The sequence below is a fragment of the Nycticebus coucang genome, chromosome 12 (assembly GCF_027406575.1).
Source record: "Nycticebus coucang isolate mNycCou1 chromosome 12, mNycCou1.pri, whole genome shotgun sequence".
NCBI classification, from domain to species: domain Eukaryota; kingdom Metazoa; phylum Chordata; class Mammalia; order Primates; family Lorisidae; genus Nycticebus; species Nycticebus coucang.
In genome coordinates, this window is record NC_069791.1 from 36,909,006 (window position 1) to 36,934,534 (window position 25,529).

The window sequence follows — 25,529 nt, forward strand, 5'->3', positions numbered from 1 at the left end:
AGGCTTTGTTTTTATTTTTTATTTATTTATTTATTTATTTATTTTATTAAATCATAGCTGTGTACATTGATATGATCATGGGGCATCATACACTAGCTTCATAGACCATTTGACACATTTTCATCACAATGGTTAACATAGCCTTCCTGGCATTATCTCAGTTACTGTGCCAAGACATTTACATTCTACATTTACCAAGTTTCACATATACCCCTGTAAGATGCACCGCAGGTGTAATCCCACCAATCCCCCTCCCTCTACCCACCCCTCCTTCCTCCCCTCCCTTTCCCCCTTCCCCCTATTCTTAGGTTGTAACTGGGTTATAGCTTTCATGTGAAAGCCCCAAATTAGTTTCATAGTAGGGCTGAGTACAGGATGGAGACTTTACCTCTTTCATGTTTACAAGGATGGAGCTGGAACATCTTCTTCTTAGTAAAGTATCTCAAGAATGGAAGAAAAAAAGGCTTTGTTTTTAGAAAGAGCTGGACTGATCAAAGGATGAAAGGGCCTCAGAGAATAAACAAGGAGAATTAAAAACTGTTTGATGTTTTCCAGAAGACAGAGAAAGAGGTTGGGTCTAGAGCTTTCATGAGTGTTAGAAAGATCCATTATCAGGCTCCCAAGAAGGAGCCCCAAATAGGTAAAGCCCTAATGGGTTGACAGGTGGAAGCTGACAGAACCTCCCTCTGAGAACGTTGTCCTCTGAGCCTTCCTGCAGGATCATGGTGGCCGTGCTTCACAGGGAGGGAAGGATATTCTTACGTTGCACCGGCCACATGGCTTATGCAATGATCAGAAGGGCTTACCAAATTACTACACTGGACTGAAGTCAGTCTCGTTCTACAGATAGTAGTACTTATCTTCCCCCAAATGTTATTCAATTCTGTCATCTTTTTCAGAAAGTTTATTGCCACTAAGAAAATTGGATGTTCTTGGGCGGCACCTGTGGCTCAAGGAGTAGTGCACTGGCCCCATATACTGGAGGTGGTGGGTTCAAACCTGGCCCCGGCCAAAAACAAAAAAAGACAATTGGAAGTTCTTTCTGGGTCTGAGGTCTTCCTAGCATATACAGTGGGCTGAAAACCTAAAGTAGAGGTTGCCAATTTGGAGGCTCTTAGATGAATTCAGTCAGTGGTTATATTTTTGTTTGGCATCGTGTTCTTCAAATTTGAATAGCTTTAATTTTTTCAAGTCATGTTTTTTCTTAGGAAAATGTGAATTTTTAGTTCTTTTTGCAAAAAATCAGGTAATCTGGCGTGCATTCTCACTGTGTTCGTCTTCCAGAGCCAGGCAGTGAATGTGCCGTGAGTTCTCCAATTTGTTATGATTCTTTTTACTCGCTGGTCTTCCTACCTGGCTACCTTCCCTTGTTAGCATTTGTTGCCTAGTCCTAGTGGACATATTTGCTTACAATATCCTTAAACTGAATAAACATGGATGGGCAAACTGGAATCAGGGATAAAGTTCAAGGACATAAATGTGAAAAATCAAATTTTCAGGATGACAAGTTTAGATACTAATTAGAGTTAAAAGCATGGAGATCAGAATCCAAGTGGAAGGAGATGCTGTGATATAGGAACGCACTCACCTCCTACTAAGGGTAAAAAATTACACCAACACCTAGCCACTGAAATCCCCAATGATCAATCTGAGTGAGAGTAGCTTGACTGGTCAGTTCTGGCTTGGAGTCTCTCCTGGGATCACAGTCACACAGAGCTGGGGTCCTCCCAAAGCTTCTTCACTCATGGGCCTGAGGCATGGGAGATTCCCGGGGTGTGGATCTTTCCCTCAATGTGATCTCTCCTCATGGCCTCTCCACAATAGGGTCAGGGCTCGAAGCCTCGTGTCCTGATGGAGAGAGGTGGGTAGAAGTGACAGAGAGTTCGACTGTGGTTGGAGTCTCCCAAGGAGCCTTGGAAATCCCACAGCCTGACTTCTGCTCCAGTGTATGAATGGGAACAATCACAAGCCCCCACCCAGTTTGCAGGGAAGGGAGGGCGGACCCCTGCCTCCTGGCTTGGGGGACCGCAGTGGCATTGTACACATACAAGCATGTGAGGTGAGCTGTATATGGGTGTGTCTGCGTTTGGAAAATGTGGCCTGACACAAACAAAAATGACAAATTAGGCCAGGAAGCCAGATATTCTGAATGATATGAAAGCAAATAAGAATTGAGATTGCCTGAGAAGAACAAGAAATAGGAGAGAATGTCTGGACGCTGGTATATCTGCTTTCACATGATGGTTTGGTGTTTTTTCCACCTGCCCACACCTCAAAGTTTCATTCAGCCATACCCAGGCTGCTTAGCATCGCCAGGTTCTAAAACTCACATTCCCATCCTGTACAGGATCAGGTGCCCCCACATCAACCAACAAATGGCCTTCCCATCTCTCGTGCATAGCTAGTCTCGAAGGCTCTGCCTGGCTTCTCTGGTCTGGGTTGCTCTGGCTCCTTTTTGTGATCTGGGCTTCTTTTTGTCTTCAGGATGTGGGTCCGACTTCTCCCTCATGCAGCCCTTTCAGCTCCTGTTAGTTCACTCCCTTTCAGGAGCCACCACACACTGCACAGATTTCTCAAGCTGGGCAGCCGGGGCCCTTTTCTCTTCATATGCCTTTTTATAATTGTGAAAAGGATTTAAAAATTATTCTTCTTTTTTTTGTTCTCTCCATTTAAATAGAAAGTTTGACAGAGAAGGAAACTCCATTTTCTCATTTCGCACAGAGGGACAGAAGCCAAGGTAGATAAGATGCTTGTCCAGGCTTACGCAGCTAGAAGCCGGCAGAGGGGGCGGAGGGGGCACGGCCTGCACCTACCGACATGTGGCTTGGAGCTCTGTCTGCTCCTCAGGGGCTGGACCGGGTGACCAGACCACAGGCCTGTACAAGCCTGGCTGGCAGATGCGTCTTGCTTGGCTAGCACACAGTGTTTTATTTTGTTTTAAGCCTTAATACAGGACACACACTTTACAGTTCTCTGGAGACTCCACTAATGTCTATCGGCAAATCACTTTGCAAATTTCACTGCCTGTCAGGGCTCTGAAGGCATTTGAGTTTGTGCACCATTCCCACTAGAACTTCCCCATTCCCACTAGAACTTCCTAAAGGGAAGGATTTTACTCGAGAATAATAGCCGGCCCTTGTTATCTTCTACGTGCCAATTTACACATGTTAACCCATTTAATACACACTTCTCTCCTCTATCGTTACTCCCATTTTATAGATGAGAAAATTGAGACACGGATGAGTTAAAAATGTCTACATTCTACCATGACCGAGAGCTGGGCAACAGGCATTATAATCTCAACCCCTCTGCCCATATAGACAAAATGCAGTAATAATAAATTTAGGTGGATCCAATTTTCTGAAATAGTCCTTATGTTTTCAGAGTTACAAAATCTATCAGTTTGCATTTGAAAGAGCGTGATGATAGAGCCCAGGGGCCCTAAGGTGGCTCATATTCGAAATGAAATATTGCCCATGCGTCGTGAAAGGTGAATTTCACTACCTCAAAAACGTCTACCATCTGGGTTTGATTTTTCAAGCTCAAACTCACAATTTTAAGCATTTTAACCAAATCACCATCTTAATCTTTATTTTAGTCTCCCAGTGTTTTTGTGGCTAGTGTAAAGATGAATGGAATTCAAAACTGGCCATTAAGATTACCACCGCATGATGGAAACTGGAGTCAACTATATAAATCTAAATCCCTCCATAAATTTAAGGAAAGATTTACTACTTGAAAATAAAAATATAAATCATTTTCATTTTCTAAATCATTGCTGCTGCTGATCATATCCAGCATGGTGAGAGATCACTATATTATTCTGGATATAGCACTACGTTTAAATTTACCAAGGAGTCTCAACTGCCCACGGGATTTACTACTTCATGTTCTTGCCAAGATAGAAGGTATTTCTGCATAATTCCTGTAGCTGAACATTATTGATGCTTTAAATGCATGAAACATTTAATATGTGCAGCAAGTCCAGCAGGATCCGTTATGGAAATGAATTGCCATTTTTACACCAAGTCACCAAAGGCCCGATTAGAAAATTGACCACTTTTGAGAAGACCGTCTACTTCATCTCTCTTATTTACAGAACAGAACGCGGGGGTGGGAGAAAGTCCCTGGAAGTAGGGTCAGATGGTGGCAGGGTTCTGAAACCCAGACTCCACCCTTACAGACAACAGAAGGTCATTTAAGGTTTTTTTTGAACAAAGTGAGTGACATGATCAAAGAAGTGTTTGAGAAGGTTAATCTGACAGTGGTGTGTAGAATGTTCTCCATCATGTGGTGACAAGAAAATGGATGTGTGCACAGAAAATGGTGAATTAACTCATGTCAGCATTCCAAGAACAAGCTGAGTTCAATGGCTATCAATCCAGACCAACACGCAGGTCCATTACCCTGAATGCCCTGAACACTTCCAAGTTGGAATCTTTAAAACTCTGGATCATGACCAACGGATGGACTTTGCAGATTATATTTGGAGGTCTGGGGACAGAAAGAGGAGGAAGGAAGCCTGAGCAGCCGTGATGCAGAGAGAGAGGAAGGCCGCATGTATCCCCGCAATTAGCATGCTGAAGGACGGGTGACCCACACTGAGTCAGACTTCAGTGGTGACCTCTTTCTGGGTCCTTGCACTACTTTTCACTTCTTGTTTCCCATGAAGCCACTCCTTCCTTTCCCAGTTTCAACCCCTTTCTTGTGCCTTTTCCAGCAGATTCTGAGCCATTCTGGCAGTTGTGATTGCTCTGTACACAGGCCCAGTCCAGGCAGACACCTTCTCTCCTCAGAGCTGCGGGGTGGTGGGGGGCATTTCTCAAGAAACCCATTTACTCGCATCTCCACACATCAGAGTAGCCGTTTTCTGCCATGCCACAATGCATAACAGTTGACAAATCGCTCATCCCAAATATTTTTTTTAATGAATCTGGGTAATATTTTATTATTATTTATTATTATTACTGCTATTATTGCTTATTCAGGCCATAATGTTCTATTATTTCAGAAACTTCAACAGAACTGGCAAACTGTTCCCACATTAAAAAATGCCTGATGTTTTATATTGTAGCATAGAGACCGATCTGTCTTAAATAAGGAAGCTTTTGTCCTCAGGACAGTCCCACCTTGATAGATCTACTGTGCCCCAACTCTGACGTGGCCTGTCAAGAGACAGGAATAACCTGTCTAAAAAAGAAACAGGCTGGGGAGCTGAAAGATTCTGGGCGGAGGGAGGGTGATTGGTGATTGGTGGGATCACACCTAGGTGCATCTTACAAAGGTACATGTGAAACTTACTAAATGTAGAATGTAAATGTCTTAACACAATAACTAAGAAAATGCCAGGAAGGCTATGTTAACCAGTGTGATGAAAATATATCAAATGGTCTATAAAACCAGTGTATAGTGCTCCATGATCGCCTTAATGTACACAGCTATGATTTAATAATAAATAAAAAAAGATTCCTTAACTAATGCTTATCTCAGAATAATATGAGGCTCCCTCCCTCTCTCCAGTCACCGTTTTTTCTACACACTTTCTGTCTCTTGCACGTTTATTCTACAAATAGTCATTGAACATCTACAGTACCCCAGAACCTGCATCATGTGTCTGGGGTACAGCAGTGAAAAAAGGACAGTGAGATACTTGCTTTACTGAACAGATAAATGGCCAGCCACAGAATTAGGAACTATGACAAGTGCCACAGAGGAAAAGAAAGGTGATGGGTAAGAGAGAGAGATTCAGGGTGAAACTATTTGAGATCAGCTGGCAGAGAAAAGTGCTTTGAAAAAGTATGTTTTCAAAGGATCAACATGAATTAGCTGGGTAAAGAGGCTGAGGCGGAAAGGCATGACTGACAGAGGGAACAGCATGTACCAAGTCCCTGAGGAAGGAAAGAGATGCTGTTTTGTGCCTGGAGCTAAGGGATTGAGTCTCTCTCTTTCTCTATCTCCTCACCTTGCCCTTCATTGTTTCTGTTTTTCCCCTTGTTACCTACATTTATCACATTATTTTCTATTATAGTCTTTTTGTTACTACTAATTCCCAAAAATTATTGCATGAAATACAAACATACTTTTACAAACTTGGGGCCAGCATTCCAACTTGTGTTTACTATTTAGAAGTCAAGTGACACATCTTGGAGGTCATCCGTGTAACCTAGGCCCGGCAAGAAGAGGGTTATCCTCTGATTTTAACTATTCCAGAACATTGTAGGAAATAAGTCCATTTATTAATGAAACACAAAAATATACTGACATGTCTATATGGGGTCACTGATAGAAGAAGCCACATTGCAAGGAGGAACCATAGAGTCTCTGAGAGAAAAACAATAAAAGAGAAGAGGGACGAACTTGACACCAGAATGGAGAACTTAAATGCTAGAGAAAATCATGTTACTGTGAAGTCTGAGCCTCGATGAGAACTGATGCCTCTCTGTCCTGAGAATATGGTCACTAGGTGTGACCCTGTAGTGGGGGTCAAGTGGAAGTGTTGTATGGATGAGTTCTTAAAGGAAGCTGGCTCAGTCAATAGGCCTGCCTCTTTTGATCTTTCCTCCACTTCTTTCTTGGGTGCTGGAATGTGGCTGTGATAGCTGGAGCTCTAGCAGTTCTATTAGGCCATGAGGTGACTTTAGAATAAAAGAGAGTGGAACAGAAAGGAGAAGCTTTGAGGCCTGATGTCAATAAACCCCTCATACTAACCTTAAACTGCTTACCTCGACATTTCTGTTATATGAACATGAAATATACTTTTATGTTATGGGAAGCAGTGTTCATTCCTATTTCTTTGGTTTTAAGCATGAAGGGTGGTTTCTCAAATATGCAACCAGACCTAATCTTGATTTAGGGTTGCATGTTTATTTCAGTTACCTATTACAGACAATCATAATTGGTCATTCATTCTGATTGTGTGGGTCAGCAATTTTGTGAGACACAGCCATGCAGCTCTTAGGCTTCACGTGATACCAGCTAGAGTTGCTCATGTAGCTGCATTTATCTGATAGCTCGGCTAAGGCTAGAACATCCATGATAGTCTTTTAGTTTCAGAACTTCTCTCCACGTGCCTCTAATCATGCAGTAGTTTTGATTGACCTTCCTCCCAGTGCGTCAGTTGTGTTCCAAGAAGAAACCAAGTAGAGTTTGTTCAAGAAGTTCAAGAACATCAATTCCATCACATTCTATTGGTCAAAACATGCCACATACCCAAACTAGATTCAAGAGGAGAGGAAGTAGAGCTCAGCCCTGTTGGGAGCGGCATGTGTGAGTAAGAGCAGCATAATAATTGGTGGCCATCTCTGCAGACCATCTACGAAATCATTTAACAGGACACTGTGTCAACCAGCCATTTGAAGCCCTCTGTTATAAAACTGCCCACTGAGAGCTAGGGAGAAAACTAAAAAGCTGTCAGGAGGACAGTGTGAAGCTAGGACAACAAAGGTAGGACAGAGAGGCTCCTTGGGGGAGACAAAAGGAGGTCACTACCACCAACAGTTGACCCAGGTGTTTGCAGGTGACATCAGTATGGAACAAGAGTCACAGCTGTGGAGAATGGGAGCCTGCAGCCGTAAGAAAACTTGTGGCCTTCCTGGTCCTTAAGTGCAGTCTTTTGAGTGAATCCAAATTTTACATAACAAATCCTTGTAGTAAAAGGGAAGCAGCAGAGAACAAGGAAGATTTTCTTGCCTCCATTCGTGCTTAAAAAAGAATGATCATGAAAACAGAAGGTCACAGGTTCCCCATGGCTAATAGACCAAAAAGATTCCAGAGTTGCTGAGATTGGTTTGAACTATTATATATGTGAGCTTCCTCGTCTCCTGCTTACATCTCAGGGCTCAAGACAGACTCCTAAAGAATCTCAAGAGTTCCTTTCCTCTATTTGGAGATGATCAGGTACACCAAGTGACACGAAACTGTTAAAGTGACCTTCTTAAGATGTCCAAAGGATATTTAAGTTGCATAAGGATACAACATTGACACATTCCTCCTTCTTAATTTAAATGAAAAATTGTTTATATATTTTCCTATGTATACTTAAACATATTATAGACTTACACATATATTTAAACATAAAGATATGTAATTAACTATTTCATTTTTCTCTGAAGAAGAAATAAAGTAACTTCTCACTTACACGTGGGCTTTAATTAATCATTTTACAGCACATTGGTAAGTCATGATCACTAGGACGGGTCCTCGGTCTTGCCTCAGATCTACTCAGTGTAATAGCAACACTCCTGTACAAAGATTCACAATCCCAGGATATGTATTTTAGGTATTTCAATGCCAAAGATTAAAGAAATTTCAAAGGAACAACCAGAAGGTTGAATTATTGAAATGCTAATGAAGACATGTCCTCAGAGAAAATTGCAGGGAGTCTTCACAGTTTTTCAGGCTTCATCTGAAAGACCTTTCCAGAATAAACATGGTATTCAATTTATGTTTCTCAAAAGGGCTGCTGGAATTTGAACTGGTACTCCCAGAGAGCATTTTAAAATCACACATTAGAACACTAACCAGTATGAATTCCATTTGGCATCTACCTGGTCCATATGTTCAAAATAAGAATTTTTATTTAATTTCAGAACAAATTAATTCACTTAATTAGTCTATAGACATATAGGATGTTGAATGGAGTGGGTTGGCCAGAGCAAGAGGAATAATACACTGCTAGGAAATGTTGCAACCTATTTACATAAAATATCAGCATTTCTACATTTACTATGATAATGCTTTAAAAGATGTCAGCTCCCAAGGAAGTTAAGCTTTTGTATGTTTACTGTCTATCTCTTAAATGTCTCTGTGGCAAAGGTGATTATGGGTCTCCTCTCTTTTAAAAGCCTATGGAGAATCACCAGACATAAACAGTCACATTACTGTAAAGTAATCTTTGGCTATATTTCAGGTATTATATATATGAATATGAGTTTGTGTGAGTGTGTGTACAGAGGGACAGAAGTATGAATAGATGAATAGATTAGGTAGGCCCACGGAAGTATCGACAGATGTACTATACACAAACGTACAAAGGCATTTAGAAACACATTTATCAGGGAAAGAATATCACCCATAACCCTAATTAAAATGTCTCCTTATAGATTAAAAATTATGCAGATTTTTCATGTCCTCTCATTAATTTGACCTCTAATATCGTTTGAAGGCCATGATGTAACAATCAGAGAAAAAATTCAACCTTTTTGTGACTTTGTGTCACTCCTAGAATACCAGAGAAAAGAGATCAAATCCTTTGACCCTCATTACTGATAGTTTTCATGTATAATTAAAAGATTTTCTTTAAAAGTCATCCTGATTAGAAATGTAAACACAGTAGCCTAATTCACATGTAGTGGACTTGGGAATTTATATGTTGTTGCATACTTATGTATATGCTGTAGCCCACAATAAATTCTACAATGGCGTGTTCTCAAAGCACATTAAAGAGAAAAGATGAGAAATTATAATGAAATTAGATCTCATTAGCCAGCTAAGGGGGAAAAATGGCTAGTGCAAACACAATGGGTAGGGCTTCTTCTAGTTTTCTCTGTTTTAATAAGCACACAACATAAAATTGTTTGTGGAACAGCCTATCTGTACCTGGGACGGAGCCCACCTTTTCTCAAGTGCGTGCACAGTTAGAACTGAAATAACACTGATTTCTTACCAAGACTCTTTACCCAACACAGACTCAGAAACACAACATCACTAAACTCATTGGTAACTTTGCTGAATGAGCAGTTTCCATAATTTTATTCTTAGTTCTGTTATGGTTAGATTATTGTGATAAACCAGTAGCAATTAGAGAGAAACCGACAACACAGTTTGTGCAAAAAAACTCGGTTGGTAAGATTCTTTGATCTAAATTTATAGATCCAATATACATCTCCATGGCAACTAAAGTTTAACAGCAGGATGACCATACACATAATAACCACAAAGTTCTGACAGCTTGATATTTTGAGTTTTAAGCCATTATATTCCAGAGAAGGGAAGACAAATGTGATTTCAGCATACAGAGAATATGAAGTAAGAAGATACCAAGTCTTATCCAAAGACTCGTGCAAATCTAATGTGCAGGTGATTTCTCCTGCTTTTCGTTTACAGATTCATTTGTTCTTCCATTAAGCACAGCATTGAGCTCTAAGCTGGGCAGGGACTTTAGTGAGCCCAGGGAAGGATACAACTAAATGGAAAACAAAGCCTGTCCTCCGTATCTGCTTACTACTAACACAGGCAACTAGGTAGTGAGAGATAGATGGGTCTTCTGGCAACTATGGGAAGCTGCCTGGCATTGCTGGGAATGGCCTTAGAGTAGTGACATTTGAAATGGGGCTTACAGAATGAGTAGCATTTTACCAAAGAAGGGTGCAAGGACATTGCAGGAGCAGAAACAGCAGAAACTTGTAAGTTTGGGGGAAAAAAAAACAGAATGAAGAAAACAATTAGCAAAGTGTTCCTAGGGAGAAAGGTAAAGGACATGAAATTCTAAAGGAGCTACTTAAATATTTTTGGACCCAACCGCTATAGAGTAATTTAAAAGATGGCAAAATGCCATTTAGTGCTTCATTTTAAAGACGACAGCACATCACAGAGGTTTTCACTCCCTGTAAAGGTAAGTAGACGGTTTAGAGATGTGCTGAGATATCAGTCCCCTCAGCCACCCCAGGGTCAACCAGCAAAGCTGGAGCTGTCACCTCTGTTCAGATCCTAGGTACCTTACCTCTGGCTGCAAACAATCTCTTGCATTTTCCAAAGTGCACTCAAAATGTTATCATCTTCTGCAGCTGTTGCGAGGTGGGAGAGACTGTGAATCACTGGCCTGCAAGCTAACGAGTATGTACGTGTTCCAGGCAACAGGGATCCCTGAAGATGTTACGCAGGAATGTGGTGGCAGAGGATGCACTGGAGATCAGAAGTCAACCCCAGAGGACATTGCAGTAGTCAAGAGAAAATAAGGTGAAAATCTCAGCGGCTCACTCTCGAGTCCCCTTCACATTGTACGGAATAGAACTCACGTGTGGCAAGGCTTAGCTTAGACACACAGAGGCCCTGGGATATCAGAGGGGAAACTGATTGCTGTCAATAGTCCTCTGGTTGGGATAAAAGAGAATATTTAGGTCTAACAATTAGGCTCTGTCTTCAGAATTGCTACTTTGAGCAAAGAGTGTAAAGCTACGTGTCTTCTTAACCTTTTGGGGTTAGAACATATTTTAAAAAGTCAGCTTGCTAAGGACTAAAAGCCCCACTGGCATATGTCTCAGCCTGTAATCCAACTGGTTATCCAGGAGAAGAAACAGTTTTGATGGAGACCAGAAGGTAAACTCCACGATGTAGGGTGGTGCCTGTGGCTCAACAGAGTAGGGCATTGGCCCCATATGCCAGAGGTGGCAGGTTCAAACCCAGTCCCGGCCTAAAACTACAAAAACTGCAAACAACAACAATGACAAAACCTGCAATGTAGGAAGACGGACTGTCTGGATCACCGGTCCCCAAATCCTAGACTAGTCCTGGCACTTTTAGGTATTAAATAGGTAATTATTGAATGAGGGAATGATACTACTATCTTGGGTGTTAACATGTAAATATCTTCTAGTTCAATTCCGGGGGAATGTGTTTGTTTTTCTTCAGAAAGGATGATAGACAACCTGGAATCTGTGTGAAAATTTTTATTTTATATAAATAAATATATACATACATTTACACATACATATATACACATATATGGCAGAAGAGAGGCAGACACAGACAAAAGCACACACACACACACGAGCACACACAAATTGAATTTACTTGAGCCAAAACACCTAAAATGTGAAGAACAATAGATCTCACTCCTACTTCAGCCCCGATGGCAGTGACTGCATCTAAGACATGGCTGGGAATGAAAACATCAGCTAAGGAGTGACTAAGTGACAGCAAGAAAGGATGAAATCCAGGAGGGCTCATACCAGCAGAGCCTACGGCAGCAACCAAGCCCCACAACACATTTTCAAGGTAGACTGTAAACTATTGGCATCCCCAAGCTGGGTGAGGACTTGAGGGTGGGAAGAAGGTAGGAATCTAGGAATAACAATGCAATGATGGGTGAGGGCTCAGAACATCATTATTATCCCCAAACTCCCATGTATTCTCGGAGACTGCTGGCACGGTTCAGGGAAACGAGGGTTACACATGCATTCATAGTGATCTGACTCTGCTGTACTCCAGCTGTACCAACACAGAGCCAGTGAAATGGACCATGGTATGGAAAATATAGTGTGTGATTTACTTCTGTCAACTTGTAAAGCTGAGACAGATTTCTGCAGCTGTGCTGGACAAGCTGCGATCCATTGAGCTCATTAAGATGTCAGTGACCAATCATGTGGACTGTGTTTTTCTAGGTCCGCAACTCTATCTACAATTCTGAAGTCCAGAACCTTCTAGAAATCTAATTTTTTTGTTTTTAGAAATTTGATGACTGAACAGATGCAAAGCTATTTTCAATTTTTATCTCACTTACTATGAATAGACATATAATTTGCTGCTGAAATTTAATGATGGGGTGCTGCCCCAGCCACTACTGGAGGTATTGTAGAATGTATGGAACGGCGACTAATTTAGCTTTCTAAAATTCTAAACGTCTTAAAATCTGAGCCTATCTTGCCTCAGGGGCTTTAGATGATGGGTTACGTACCTGTGTTCTATTTTTCTGCCCTAGAGATGATTTTATTTTGGGTTTAGAAGCACTTTGTAGTAATTGACCCTTTCCAAACATCGAGTTGTGTTTCTGTTTTTAAACTCACTTGCAATTGAACATTTCCATAACATTCCAATATTAAAAAAACAAAAATGGCAACAATAATAGCTAATACCAAGGCTTACTATGTGCAGAAGACTCTGTGCTGAAAGCCTCAGATTTGTTTTCTCTTAGAGATAATCTGTTAATAATTGGTTCTAGGCCCTGGCATCTTACTGGAAATGAAGGTACCACCTGCTTGCCTTCTTGCTTCCTCTCTGACTCCTATCGCTGAGCCTTCCTCAGACCTCTGCCTCAGGTGGTGGATACTCCAACAGCCCCATACAAAGGATGGAACACAACTCCATGGGGTTCCTGAGCCCTTCGCACAGTGTCTTGTTCTTTCCCTTCATAGCATTTATACATTTGTAATTGTATTTTTTCCCTCTGTTTAATGCCATTCTCCACCCCCCAACACACACACATCATATAAAATCCTCGTGAGGTGAAGGCTATGTCTATTTTAGTCACCTGGGCGTCTGGTATACAATAAGCAGTTTCAGTTAATTATTGCCACATAATAACACACACACCCCAAATTCCACAGCCTTCAATGTGTATTATTTTCATCATTCTGTGTCATGTCAGGCATCTCCTCTGCAAGCTTCACATAAACTCCCTTATTCAGCCAGATAGTTGTCTGGGCTAGAAAGTCCAAGATGGCGGCACTTACATGTCCCAATCAGGGACTATGCTGCCTACAGCATACAGCATCTTGTGTGTTGGTCTCAGGGTTTCAAGAGAGCAGCCGTGGAAGGAAGTGTCAAGGCCACTTGAGGCCCAGGCTTCAAAGTTCTCACTCTGTCTCTTCAGCCACATTCTTGGATTGGTCAATGAAAATCACAATGACCGTCCAAGTGGCAATGGATGCAGGAAGAGCACCTGTATCTGAATGACAGAGCAGCTGAGGAGCCTGTGTACTGAGGAGGATGGAATTTGAGACTATTAAACAATTTTACCACATTCCACTCTCTGGTCACAATTACTCACAATTTTTTCACATGAAAAATATGCTTACTCTTGTCCTAGTACCTGGAAAAGTCTTGTCCCAGGTGTTTTATCAGGCTTGAAATTTACAAGTGTGTGTTTCATCATTGGTCCAGATATGAATGGGGTTCCTCTGTAGAGACCCCCAGCTCTTGTGACCCAGAGATATGTGAACCAAATCATAAGATATTTTCCCTCTCTCACTCAAATACCTAAGCTAAACGGTAAGAAAATGAAAACAACCACAATGAGTGCTCTTTTAAAAATAAATAACTGGAAGCACATGGTGGTCACCAGTCTGTAACAATTGTGAAATCCAAGCAGGTCCATCTCCAGGGACAGGGAATGTTCTGTGAGAAGGACCTACTCCTGATGCCTTGGTTACCACTCTAATCCATGTCATTTCTTTATTCTGGGTCCACACTCTGGACTGTTTGCTTGGGCCCTCCAAGAGGTCCTTCCTTTTCACTAAGAAATAGCCCATGGTTGCTTCTAAGTAGTTCTCTCAGACTACTTTTTGCTTGTAGGAAGTTGATGGCCTAGAGGCCTCTTGAACTGTCTCTGTCCCTTTTAATCCAAGTCAATAGGGCTCCTTCAAAATTCTTCATGGTATTTTTATGGATTAAATTACATTCTGCCCTATCACACAACAGCCAGGCTCACCATTCTCATCAAGATAGGCCTTTTTCTACATTGGATGGTGTGTCAGATTTGGATGATGTGTCTGGGTTCATAGAAGATCCTTTGCTTAGGTGAGTGTCCACAAGGTACTACCTTAATGATTCTTACAGAATATCCTTTGCTTAGGTGAGTGTCCACAAGGTACTACCTTAATGATTCTTACAGCCACTTCTTTCTATTTGATATTACTCCTGAGGCCACATTGTACTGAATGCCTAATGGAATTAATTTCTTACCTACATTTTAACTTTCTTTGATAACCTTTCCCAACCTAGCTCATCCTGGGTTTTCTATATTTTCTCCAAATTCTGCTGATGAACTAAAAAGTTGTTTTTTAAATCTATTTCTTCCTATAAAAAGCTGATTTGTACTTACAGCATTCTTTTCAGAAATATCCTAGCTAGACTGACATGTTTGTTAGGAAACATTTGCACCTTCCGAGTTGTAGCAAGCAACATTTTTCCAATTGTTTGGCCATTATATAACAAGGAGCTCCATTCGCCACCCCTCAATAGTAATTTCCTTATTCATCTCCTAGCATCTAGTAATCATTTCCTGACCACCCCTTTCTAGCCACCAATCACCCCTGTCGACAAAGTCAAGGCCACATAAATTTTTGTTATGACATCATCTTATCTCTATGTGCCAATTTCTGTTTTAGTTAACTATGTCTGATAACAAATCATCCTAAAAGCCAGGCTCAAATAGCAATGGTTTCTTATTTCCTATGTAGTTATGGAGGTTGGCTTGGATGTTCCTCTGCTGACTTCATGCACTTCTTGATGCTGGAGAGTCATCTGAACTGGGAGGTTCAAAATGGCCTCACTCACATGTCTGACAATCCATACTGAATGTGGTCTGGAGAGTCTTTCTCTTTTATCCCCTAGTAGGCCAGACTAGCTTTCTTAAATGGTCATCTCGGGACATCACTTTAAAAAGACAAGAATATAATCTCCAAGACAGCTGGAAGCCCAGGCTCTGGAACTTGTCAGTCATTTATGCCACATTTTGTGGATCAGAAAGAGTGACGAGGCCAGTCTAGATTCAAAAGAGTGAAGAAACAGATCTGACTCTGGATGGAAGAATAGCAGAGTCACATTGCCAAAGGATATGTATACTAGGATGGGAGGGACTTGTGGCCATCAGATAACCTCTCAGAGTGTTCATCTATTGAATGAATATTTGTTATTTGGAGTTTGAACTTCACCTTAGTCTCTGACATCTACATCTTGACTCAAGATACAACTCCATGGTATTGTATCTCCATGTATCAGAGCTACAGTGTTGAGCTCTGATAGATGAGAATAACTCATGCTGAGTTATGAGAAGGACTGCTTACTCCCTGACCTCCCCACTTGCTTAGTTCTTGCCAAGAACGGGGCCTAGAATGTCCCCTTCCTCCTGATTTCTGTATCATACTTAAGCCCAAGATAATGAACAGATAGACCTGGTTTTGAATCTTGGCTTTACCATTTAGCTATTGTGTGACCTAGAAAAGGTTATCTAAAGTGTTTAAAATAGCTGTCTCATCATATTCATAGTATTAAATAGTAAAAGTAATTAAATTTCTCGGCATATGGTAGTGTGTTAACGAATGTCAGTTTCCTTCCTTCTTCTGTGTCACCAGATAGTAAAACATATCTAACACAAGATTAGAACCATGAATTCATGGGCAATGGTTGGCCATTAAAAGGACATAAACTAGGAATTTACAAAATATAAGGGATTGGAGAATTTAATTATCAGCTATGTGTGATTTTCACATTATATTATATTCATCTAAATGATACATATAACTTCTGAGTTTGTGAGGAAGTATATTACTGTAATCCCCAGATGGTGATAGATTACTAATTAATCTCTAAAGATATATTTAGGACACTAGAAAATTAGAGCAATAAAACGATATTAGAAAATTTTAATTTTTTGATATTTGATTTTTTTTAAAGGCCATTAAGAAAGTCACCAAGAAAAAAATCCAAAATGTCGTCAGAGTTTCCCACACACGTTTATTTTAATTTTGTGTTGTTTTTATTTTTAAATAATCTGGTACAAAAGTACTATTGTCTTCCCAGTGCTTTGTGCTTCTGAGCCTTCCCTTCATGTACCATATAAAATCTGAAGTTTATAGAAGTGATACTAGGAATTAAATGGAGACTAAATATGTAACACATTTCATAATAAAAGTAAACGATAGGTCTGGGTTGCTTTTGGATTAGAAAGATTGATGGTGAGGGAAAAGTCCAAGATCTCACTACAACCATCATTTGACAAGTATTTCATATCGCGCAAATCATTATGCTAAGTTAAACAATTTTAATAGCTTGACCTATCTTCATAAACTCTATTTTACAAAATATTATATACAAACTGAGTGTTCCCTCCTCTCTTTCACATTCCTAGCACTAATATATATATATGTGTGTGTGTGTGTATATAGATATATATATATATATATTTTTTTTTTTTTTTTTTGAGAAAGAGTCTCACTCTATGCCCTGGGTAGAAACCATGGCATTATTATAGCTCACAGCAACCTCCAACTTGGTCTCAAATGATCCTCTTTCCTCAGCCTCCTGAGTAGCTGGGAATACAGGTATCTGCTGATGCCTAGCTAGCTTTTCTATTTTTAGTAGAGACTGAGTCTCGCTCTTGCTCAGGCTAGTCTCAAACTCCTGAGGTCAAGCAATCCACCTGCCTTGGCCTCAGCATTAAGTCTACTTTAAACATTATATTCTATTTAATCCTCTTGATAGTTGAAGAAAATGGCAAATAGTAATAAAAAAAAAGTACTACCACGAATGATGCAATGGTCTCAATCTGCCACGTTTCTCCACCTCTTTACTAACCTCTATCACACTGTGTCCCCAGCCCTCAAAGAGGCCAGGAAAAACTGAGTAGCTGGGACAGGGATTGAGTCCAATAGAGTCAGGATTAGGCAGAACCTGGTAGATGGCAACAGGAATAACAGAATCCAGGAGTAGGGAAGGCAGAGGCAACAAAGTCTGGGGTAAGCATCTGCAAACAACGGGTCCTAAGGGTTGCAGCTGGGAAAATGATGGGACCACAGAATCAAGAGTTTGGAAACAGGGGGAACAGAAGCATGACAGAAGAAAAAGCAGGTCTAAGAAGCAAGGTTGGCCCAGGTTAGTTTGGGTTAATGTTTATAGCTCTATTTTATCGCAGAGGGGTCGAGCATGGTGGGTCAGACCTTCAAATAGCTCAAGATAAACCCAGAACGGAAATTCAGTAGATACATTCTTCTCCTACTGTGCTTGATATTGTGTGGCTCTAGACTTTGAAACTTATAAAAATGTCTGTGTCATCCTTTAAGATGCTTTCACATTAGTAAAACTCAAAAGTTATCCCTGAGCTCACAGCAAAATTGAAGGTCTTTTTGGTTACTAATTTGATAGATAAGACATATGATCATAAAGGCAGTGAAAATAAGAAGCTAGTTGCTTGGAGAGTCAGGATCTAAGTGAATTTAACCACATGGCAGAAGTAAGATTCAAATTTTAATATTTGCAGTGAAGCACTGGAGAAAATTCTATAAAATAAAAAGTAAACAACTACGACCCAGGTGCATCTAGAATTCTGTAGATAAGACATATTGTTTGACTTTCTATAAGGGATTTTATCCAAGAGAAACACATTAGTTTCATCCCTCAGTTTGAGCTGCATATGTTCAGTCAAATAGTGGTGTCTCACCTAAGAGTAATACCATCAAAGTGGTGTTTTTCTTTACATACTTTTGAAGCCAGGCAACCTTTCGACTGTGTTTTTAATGCTCCAGAACTCCAAAACCTGTGGGACCTGAAGCTAATGGAGCAGATACAAATGAAACATGTCCTCTGTGACCATACTTTTCTCTCAAAAACCCCTAGAGATTTGAACCACGGTTTGAAAACCAGTGGACTAAGGCAAAGAATTAAAATGTCTCTTCTTTTCTCTTGAGATGTGAGTTTAACTCTAGTGTAGGAATCCTAGGGACATGGTGCCAACTGGTCTTTAGATGTATACTGCAAGTCTTTTTTTTTTTTTTAATTTTATATTTTTTCAGAGAGCAGATGAGTTTATGGAAAAGGCACAAAATGTTGGTGTCTACATTCTGGCAAGGTGCTTATTGCTCTGCGCCTTTCTCTGGTAAACCATACACTATTGAAACAAACAAACAAGAAAACTATGTGAGCTGAAGCCGTATAATATACATGCACACATTTATCCCAGGAATTGACAAACTTTCACGTTATCTGTCCTTTTTAAAAGAATGATCATTCTTCCATTCTTTTTCAGATAGTTCATTTACAAATTTATCTTTAGGGTGCAGGTAGTAATCTGAGGCATATCAGATATAATTCCAGTAACATGGACAAATGTATTCTTTGATATTAAGGTCAGCCTTGGATCTCTACAGTAATTCAACAGTAAGAATCCAGTATAAGAGTTATCAAGGGCCACAGAAACCTCCTCTCGGTAATTGCTACCTCTTCTTCTTCTATGCCTGTATAAAAGAGCATGGAAGATTCTATACTTTGCAATTTGAGGCAAACAATGAATGTGTACATTACTTATTTGACTCTGAATTTAAAAACAATATTATATCTTGTGTTCCTAGGGTTTCATATCCTGATATATGAACACTTTTTAATTGATTTTATATAACTCAACACAAGCTATTACGTGTGTTGTTTTTTTAAAAAAAGAGAGAAAGAAAATCCTTTAGTGAACATGTAATAGTGAGTTCTAGAAAGCCAGATAATTTCTTTGCTTAATAATAGTTTTCTTTCCTCTTGGCTGCAGATTCTCATAACTAGCACCATGCCAAACATTCGAAGATTGGATTATGGCCTGTCGTACTTGATTATTTTTGTCAGCATGCTGACCCGGGGTGCCCTTTTCTTGTGTCGTTCCTTCTGTTTCCATTTTTCATGTCATCCAGCTTTTCATCTTGTCAATCAGCTTTTGACTTCCTGATTAAAGTGTCTGTCACAGGAGCAGCCTGGTCTCCAGTCAGTTGTTTAATTTGTTCCTCATGGCATCCAATTGAGTTATTCATCTGGCCCAGCTGTTCCCAAGTGCTTCCAGCATCACTTTTTCATGTGTTTGGGTTTAACCTCTATATCTATGTACAACAGTGTGAATTGTTCCATTCATACTGTTGACTGTGGATTGCTTTCCCTTCCTAATGCCTTGACGCTACCAGGCTGGCTGCTACGCTGTGGCCAAACCTACTGAAGAGAAGCAATATTTCAATCTGATGTTATGGTAACAAGTACAACTAAACAGACTAGTTTTCAAGAATTATAGCAGGCCCACTTTTGAACAATTAGGACGATGTAATGGAAACTCTGGGCTGCTCAGATTCAGATCCACCCAAAAATAATGTTGATGGTGCTTGGCAGAAGAAAGGAAACATTTGTCTGCCAACATTGCGGATATCGCCATGAATGCTCCAGGATCTAGTTGTTGCATTAGGTGACATGAGATACTCTCTTGGCCTGCACTGATGCAGATATCCAACTGGAAAAACGAAATTAAGTAAATCTGCTGAGTTTGCAATGCTAAAACTTGTCTTTTAGTGGTAAGATGATTTATATTATGCAACATTCAAGAAGCCGCATAATGCAACAGAAAACTGGAGGGAAAGAAAACAAGGGTACATTTCCCTACTCTTCCCTTTTAGCCACTCAAACCTAATCAATTCAGAATTCCAGTAGATTGTTTATGAGTGAGCCATTCCTTCCTGCTATTCCTATCATGTTTCTCCTTACCTCCTACAAACTTAAAATGTTAATTCCATTACAGAAGTCATGAAAAAAGCCAGAGACCATGTGCCTAGGACTCAAAAGAATAGTGAATGAGTTTAATGAGAATCAGGCAGCAAACTTAACACAACTTCACAACCTACTTCCCATTTTGGTTAGATTTCATGGAAATATTTGTAAAGAATTTGGTTGCTCCTATAGGAATATGCATTTATTTCCTTAAGTTAATAATATAGGGTATGGTAAAATGATGTAGAAATCCTGGACAAAATTAAAAGTTTATAGCATGATATTTGGGTTAGGCCTTTGCCAAGTAAGCAAAATAAACACAACAGTTTTCCTGACTACAGATTTTTATGAAATATTTTTAATTTTCTCTATTAAATACTGTACATTTACTAATTCATATTAACAATATTTAAAATTATTTACAGAAGTTTAACATATTTTATTTTTAATTAAGAAAGCTATTACACATAACTTTTGACTTCAATTGGAAAAAGTAAATCACAGATAATAATGTAGTTTGAAATGTGTATTTATGGTTTTGTTTTGGTCAATGGGTCTCCTAAGGAATATTTTCTATGAAAAATTTCTTAGGAAAATAGTTTTTTCAATCTCTTTTCTTGGAGGTTCCCCTTGTTGTCTTGGGTGGATTCGCGTTTCCAATATTACCCAAATTCAGGTCTCTAAAGGACTCCCCCCTTTGAGTCTCTCTATTATTATCCTCAGTGAGATGAATACAGTGAATTTGTACTCAATATTTATTCCATATTTCTTCTAGTGTGCTTTTCTGTGCTGTGGTGGCTATGAAGTTAAAAAATCATGTTTGTTAGAGTCCTTTGCAGCTAGATACACTCTAGCTTTATCCCATCACCTATACTGGTGAGAGATTTGGAAAACAGAAGAAAGGCAAACATCACTATTTTAAAGTACTGGGTTTTTCTGTAGTAGTGTTAGCTGATGTTCTTGGAGTAAAGAGGCAAAGTGAGGACTAATCATTGTCTGCTGGGAAAGCATGACTAAGAAGCCAACCATTGTAGATACAACTCCTTGACCCGAATCCCACCTAAGAAGTGTGCCCCTGGGGCTTGCAGTCTAGGTGGTAGGTTCCTGCTTCCCTGCCTTTTTGCTGGGGCTCCCTGGTGGGCCAGCTCTAAGCTACTGTGAGTTGGTCTAAACTCCTATTGCAAATCCTAATTCCCTGTTTTAAATCCCTTTCCGCTTTTAAAAAAGTAATTTTCTTAAAGTGAAAATTCATCCCAATTGATAAAACTCTTAGAGAAACCATTGTTGTAAATCTTCTTGACCTTGGTTTCCCAAATATAGCACTGCAAATAGAGGAGAAAAAATTATTGGGACTATGTCAAAATCAACAAACTTTGTGTTTCAAAAGACACTATTAAGAAAGTAAAAAGAGCCAGGTCAGTGACTCATGCTTATAATCCCAGCACTTTGGGAGGCCATGGCAGGAGGACCCCTGCCTAGGGATTTGAGACCAGCCTCAGCAGCATAGCAAGACTTCATCTTCACAAAAGAAAAAAAATAGAGAGCAAGAGAAAAAGACAACTGTAGAATTTTTCAAATCATATTCTTATAAGAGACATATCTAGATAGTATAATAACTCAACAATTAAAGGAAAAATAACCCAGTTAAAAACTGGGCAAAAGATGTGAACAAATATTCCTCCAAAGATGATAAGATATATAAATGGCCAATCAGCACATGAAAAAATATTCAACTTCATTAGTCACTGGGAAAATTAAAGCCACAATGAAATACTAATTTATACACATTAGCACTGCTCTAACCAAAAAAATGGAGAATATAAAGTGCTGACAAAAATGTGGAAAAATTGGAAGCCTCATACATTGCTGGTGGGACTGTATAATGGTGAAGCCACATAGGAAAGCTTTGACAGATTCACAAAAAGAAAAACATGAAATTACCATATGATAGCAATTCCACTCTCATGTACCCAGAAACTGAAAACATATTTTCAGACAAAAGCATGCACATGAATATTTAGAGCAGCATTGTATATTATAGCCCCAAAGTAGAAATAACACAATTGTCCATCAACTAATGAAAAAACAAATTTTGTATATTCATACAATGGAATTTTTTTTAGCCATAAAAATGATCGAAATACTGATACATACTACCCTGTGGATGAACTTGAGAATACTATGCAAAGTGAAAGAAGCTAGACACAAAATGACATAAAATACATTATCCCTTTATCAAGAAACTTCCAGGGTAGGCAAATCTATAGACCCAAAAGTAGTCAGTATTTTCCTGGGGCTCGGGAGAAGGAGAAATGGAAGTGATTTTTAAGGGGTTTGCTTTTGGGAGTCATGAAATCATGCTGAAATTAAATATTGATGAGCTATGTAAAATTGCAAATACTAAAAATCACAGAAGTATATGTTTTTAAAAAGTGAATTTTAGGGCATGTGCACCATCTTAATTTAAAAAATTAAAAAAGGAAGAAATTGGGTGGCACCTGTGGCTCAAGGAGTAGGGCGCCGGTCCCATATGCCAGAGGTGGCAGGTTCAAACCTAGCCCCGGCCAAAAACCAAAAAAAAAAAAAAAAAAGAAGAAATTATATAATATTAGAAATTTAAGAACATTTAAAAATAATGTAAGAATCTCAGTAAAATGACACTGGAAATTAGAACATACTTAGAACTGAGCAACAATGCTTTTACGTGAGGAATAGAGCTCAACTGCATTTATAGGAAATTATATAGCCTTGAAGGAAAACATTAGAAAAAGACTGAAAATTAATAAATTAAGCATTTAACTAAAGAACTTAAAAGATAAATTCAAAGACAATCAAAGGAAAGAAATGCTGAGGCTGAAAAAAATGAAATAGAAAACAAAAAAACAGGGCAGCACCTGTGGCTCAGTGAGTAGGGCACCGGTTCCATATACCGAGGGTGGCGGGTTTGAATCCGGCCCCGGCCAAACTGCAACAAAATAGAAATAACTGGGTGTAGAGGTGAGCGCCTGTAGTCCCAGCTGCTTGGGAGGCTGAGGCAAGAGAATCGCCTAAGCCCAGGAGCTAGAGGTTGCTGTGAGCTGTGATGCCAGGGCACTCTACCAAAGGTGACCTGTCTCCAACAAAAAAAAAGGAAAACTAAGAAACAAAAGTAAAATAAATAAAATATAAAACTACAACAATAAAACATAAAATGTAAAAGTTGTTTTGGGGGAATAATTTAATAAAATAGAAAATCTTTAATACTTAAAAAAAATAAGTATTTGCCCTGATAAAAGAGAATTTTTAGAGATATTTCCAAATATTTTAAAAAGTACTAAGAATATACCATGAATGTCTTTACAGAATAAGCTTATGAAAACTTTAAATAAATTAAAAATTTCATAGAGAATAATAACTGACTCAAAAATGAATAGAAAGTTTGGGTAAATCTATGTCTAAAAAATAAGTGGAATGACTAAGTTTTATTTTTTTTAATACACTTAGAAAAACAGACAAAATTAGATTTTTATCTTATGATCATTATGGAGTAACTGGTACCAGACTCTCCCACCTAGTAAACAACCAGAAAGCAGCTTTTTTCATGCATTGGGTGATGAGAAGAACAGAATCATATCCATGAGAGAAGAGAAACAAAGTTAGCCCAGCTTTCTCCTTCGAGGTGGTCTCTGGACCACAGTGCATGGAGGATAAATGTAAGCAGAGTATAGTAGTCACGGGGAGTTGAGCAGACAGCAACTGGAGTTTGAGGAGGCTGAGTTGGCAAGAGTTTTTGATACAAATAGCTTTAGAAGCTTGCATAGGCGTTCCCTTAAGCCTTTGCTGATTACTAAACTGTAAATGCATATATGAAATTCTGCAAAGTCAGACCAACTATAGCTACTTGAAATAAACCTGAAAAAAATCCAATGACTGAGGATGTGTTCAAGCTCTGTCTAGCCAAAGAAAAGAGGCTTTAGCAAATACTTGGGACATTAGATAGAGACCACAAATAGTCCAGGTGTTAGCAGTGGGACTAAAGTAATTCCAAAGTAAAGGATAAGCTATAAGAAAGCTCTGTAAAGCAAAACTTAGAACCAAGCTGATCTGCAACAAACTTAAGACTTCCCCCCTCTCCAAAAAAAAGGCAGCAACAAAAAATACCCATTCTATGTATTTTAAAGAAAGACAGTAAAACTCAGACATGCACCAATGTAATGAACCACAACATCCATCATTCAAATAAAAATGACAACAAATGAGAAGTCAAAAAATGCGACCAATAACTGTAAAAGTTAGGTCAATAGAAACAGACTCTAAAATGACAGAGGTAATAGAATTGGAATACAAAGAGTTCAAAATTACTCTTATACATGTATTCAAGGACTTCAAGGAAAACATGAACACAATAAAGTTAGGAAGGAAAATAAAAGTACAAGCTCATTTCGAACTGAATTATAAAATATTCAAAATCAAAACTCACTACTTGTGCTTAAAAGCAGGGTATGCTCTATAGAAGAAAAGATCAATGAACTTGAAGACACAAAAGAAATTATGAGAATGAAGTAAGGGAGGGAAGTGTAGAAAACGTGAAGGTGATTTAAAAAAAGGACTGAGTCTCAGAAAACAATGAGATAACATCACATGGTTTACTATAGCTGCAAGAGGAGCCAAGAAAAGAGACAGGGATCCTGGAGAAGGTAATGCCCAGAATAATGGCACCAAATTTTCCAGTCTGATGAAAGCTATAATCTACATCTCCAAGGAGCTCAGAAAACATGAAGTAGAATAAAAACACTCAAGGCACAACCTTTTTAAAGGAAATCCTTAAAAGTGGTTAGAAGAGGCAAAAAGACATGTAGCATTAAATATAGAGTATGAAAGGCAGGAATTACCACTGATTTCTTGTTAATAAATAAGGAAGGCCAAAGGACAACCAAATGATGCTTTTAAATCAGTGAAAAAAATTATGTCCAAACAGAATTCTATATCCAGCAAACTATATTCTTCAAAATGAGGGTAAAATACTTTTCTTTCCTAAAGAAAACCTGATAGAATTCATTGCACTAAGGTTGAAGAATGAAACTCAGCATCTAAGGTAATGATGAAGATCACTAAAAATGGTTAATTCACATTACAATGCTTTTTTCCAGTAAGGAGGTACTTGGGGGCAGTAGCTCTCAGAGTCAGGAAAGCATAGGGTCACTGCCTCCTTCAATTTAACTACCAAGGTCCCTTCTTGCTGAGTTCAAGTGCTGATCCTCAGTCTTTAACTGAGTGGTCCTGGGGCCAGGGTAATAATTCACTGGCATTTCTGGCCCGCCATGCACATA

The 25,529-nt window shown here is 39.2% G+C and overlaps 1 long non-coding RNA gene across 1 annotated transcript in view; it reads left to right on the forward strand.

Moving 5' to 3' along the window:
* Positions 1–25,529, forward strand: part of LOC128561691 (uncharacterized) — a 71,613-nt gene that overhangs the window by 11,981 nt on the left and 34,103 nt on the right. Inside the window, exon 2 of the long non-coding RNA XR_008373312.1 lies at positions 10,851–10,956. This is a non-coding gene — a long non-coding RNA (uncharacterized LOC128561691). The remainder of the gene's footprint in view (positions 1–10,850; positions 10,957–25,529) is intronic.